Genomic DNA, 3,859 nt, shown 5'->3' with positions numbered 1-3,859 from the left:
GAAATTCTCTTTCTTCTCCAGTATTCTGCCCTGTGAACTATACCCTCCTTGTCTTTTTAGATTCTCAATTTTATTTTCTCAACTCAGGGAGTCAGCCTGTCTCCCTACATTACAGCCTAGAAACTCCTTGAAGCCAGTAAGCTAGGGCAGTCATGGGGTTGATCTAACTTGTGTCCTGTATCAAAGGGAGTACACTCCTTTCTTGCCTAATGTCCAACATCTTAAAAACCGTTGTCAAATATATTTTGTCTGGTTTTTTAATTGTTTAAAAGGAAGATAAATCTGGTACTTGTTATTCTATATTGGCCAGAAGAGAAAGATATAAATATATTTTAAAGATTAATAAAAACCTGACCTAAAAATTACTTCATACTAAGAATGAATATAGTAACTCATTACTATTTACCTGTATTTGGTATCACTCTTTTGAGGAAGACTTTAAATTCTTCCTTATTGAGCTCAGGTATGTTCTTGTGACATGCACCAATGGAAGCTGAATAGAAGTGTCATGTGTCAGTTCTCAGCAGAAGTTTTAAGAGTCAGCCTATGGTTTGCCACATTCCCTTTTGCCTCTGCCACAGTGAATGTCCCTGTCCCAAATGGAGGTAGCTCCTTCATCTTAGATGCCAGGGTGAACTAGAACCTCAGATGACTCAGGGTGGACTTCAACCTTTTTGTTGCAAGCCATGTAGCCTACTCTGTTTGATACAGGAAAGGACTGGTTTTAGCTTTCAGAGTCTTAAATAGTTAATTCTATCTAATTGGAAGTCTTATTTCATGCTCATTTAACTTAAAAGGGGGGCGTGATTTCTTGAGAACTATTCATTGAGTGCTGTTGCATGCCAGGATTGTGATAGATTCTCAGAACACAAAGACAAGAACAAAAAGAATACATTCTGTTTTCTCATTCACAATGTAGGGTTGAATGTAAGTGAACAGACATTTACAATTAGTAGAGTATATTTTAATTGTGATGAACAAGCCCTGCTGTCCATAGAGGGCCTTCTTCATTCAATCTGTGATGGTCAGTTTAGGCTTTCCAAGGGAGGAATTGCTAGGATGAGTCTAAAGGAGAATAGGGAGTTGGGCTTGTAGAGGAAGGAGACAAAAGCATTCTTGGCAGAGAAAGCAGCAGCTGGAGTGGCTCCATGTCATGTGTAGGCTTGGCACATCTGAAGAACTTCACACTGTTCTGGAGACCAAATAAGAAATAAGGCCAGATGAATACTACTTCCCTTGAGTTATCTCATAAATTTATTTCACTTCTACAAGTATTTATTGAGCATAGCAGCTACTAGAGTAAAGGCAACTTAGATGAAACCACTATTTTCCAGAGTCTTAGAGTCTAAACCCTCTAAAATTAGCAAATAAATAAAAGCATTAAAGAGCCATGCCTGACAATCTGTAAGCCAGTAAGAGTATATAATATAGGCAGAAATAAAGGAGGGGCCAATTCTGCCTGGTGGGATAGAGTGGTACAGGTATCCCACACTTTATGAAAGTTTATGCCACATTGCTTTTATGAAGGACCTACATTAGTGTAACCTCTCACCACTACCCCCCCCATCCACACACACCACCACCATAAGTTCTAGAATGCCCAGTGGATGCCTAAAACTTCAGATAATACCAAACCCTAGATATACTGTGTTTTCTCCTAGATATACATACCTATGATAAGGTACTTAATGTACTAACACTATCTTATGAAGCAAACTAACTGCCAGTTCATTCCAGAATAGGTAAGCCTTTATCACCTGAAAGGAATGTTCTTGCATAGATAAGTGGGCACATTGACTTGTTTACTACTTTGGATTATACAGGTCTTAACAAACACATACCACATGGCTACAAGTCACCTGTGTTAGTCTATGCCACTTGGCTGTAAGCTGCCTGTATAAGCACATGCCACTTGGCTATACATAACAAGGCCTATCCTTTTGGGTATAGATAGAGATCCACTCAAGAGGCTGCTTCTGTCCACAAGATCCCTTAATAAACTCTTATTCTTTAAAAAAAAAAAAAAAAAAAAAAGATATTTATTTTCTCCCATCAAAAAGACCAGAGCAACTGACTACAATAATTCTCTGTGCCAGAAAAAAAAAAAGCACAGTTGTTGCATTATACTGATGGAGAAAGAAATGTGCTTCATTCTGTTTGTTATTTACTTGGTGAATATTGTCATAATATCAGGGGCTTTACAAAAGAAAAAGTGAAATAATTACAAAAAAAAAAGACTAGAGATAAGATGACTCCAAGATTAGAGAATTCAGCGTCTCAGCTCAAAAATATAATCAAGCACCCATGATATTCTCATATTTTGCTTTGTCATCCTTGGGTCTCAGCTTTGTCTACAGGTTCGATTCCTTGTGTTATCAAAGGCTTAGCTATTTAAAATATCACATCAAAGCAAGGAAAAAAAATGTTTAAAAAAGTGAGCCTTGAGTCCTTATAAGGGCATCTAGTAGATTATAAGAGTCTCTCAAAAAGATGTCTTTGAAGTGGGACCAACCATAATTGGTTTAGATCTGTCAACCTCCCCTCAAACATATTGCTACATGGAAGATATTCAATGTCTAAGGACAACTTTCTGCTGATAGGAAGGGGACAAAATAAATGTTGAGTAGGCAGCCAATGGGATCTGTTACTGTGTTTACTTACTTAAGCTCTTGATGTAATTCAGGAGTTGCCAGCCTCTTTCTTCAGTCTCCATCCCTGGGAAATTTTCCCAACAGGCCCTACTCAAGGAAACATTATTGATCATATGAAAGATTAAGCACAACCCAAGAGTTGACTTGGACATATATCAGGCTTGAAGGGAATTTCTGAAACTTCGTAAAATAAGAAAGAAGGTAGAAAACATGTAAAATTGATTAATTTTTATGTAGTCTTCCTTACAAATACAGAAATCTATCCCTGAAGAAATATGGTTAGGACTTGATAATAATTTACAGGAGCAGAGCAGTTGGCAACAGGTTCAGTCTTTTAGGACTGCAGATGTTCCACTCAGAAATGTAACTAAACCTTGAGTAAAATATTTGGTTAAGGAAATTTCCTCCCTTCTTCACTATAGCCTTTTCCACATGTTAAAACTGTGAAGGATAACTTCTCATATCAAGGGAACTTAAAAAGTGTTCCTACATCTTTTTAAAAGTACGAACTCATGGTACTTTAGATGCCTTGTGAAATAATGGGATTCTGTATGGGAGATGTTCCCACAAAGGCTAGAATTCCAAGTAGCACATGAATCAGACAGGAGACTCACATGGGGGATTGAGAGTTAGGGCAGGAGGATCTTCAAGGTAATTTTATCTCTGAAAAAGTTTTTATTTTATACTTTCCAATTTCTTAGTATTTTGTGATCCAGCACACTCTCCATAATATTTTTGAAAACAAAAATCAATCAGACTTATCAACTAGAACCCGGATGAAGCTTGCAAACACTGTTTAGTGAAAGAAACCAGACAAAAGCAAATGCATACTGTGTAACTCCATTAATATGAAGTCCAAACCAGACAAAACTAAAACGATAGCAATCAGAAAGTGGTTGCTTGAGGTGGAAACAAGTGGAAGGGGCCCCACAGGAATTTTATAGAGTACTGGAAATGTTCTATAACTTGTTTTGGGTGGTGTTTACACAGGTGAATACAATTGTCCAATTGTCTTCCAACTATAAACAAATTCCATACATTTTATTATATGTAAATTATATCCAAGTCTAAAAAAATTCATCCTCATAAAAAGTCATGATAAAAATATCTCAGCTTAATGTACACATAGGGTTAAATCAGAGTATGGCTTTAAAGACATATTACATAAATACTTATTTTCTAAATAGTTATTTGCTGAAATTATTTTT

Source organism: Pteropus vampyrus, unplaced genomic scaffold, assembly GCF_000151845.1.
Source record: "Pteropus vampyrus isolate Shadow unplaced genomic scaffold, Pvam_2.0 Scaffold102, whole genome shotgun sequence".
NCBI lineage: Eukaryota > Metazoa > Chordata > Mammalia > Chiroptera > Pteropodidae > Pteropus > Pteropus vampyrus.
This window is presented reverse-complemented; position numbering follows the sequence as displayed.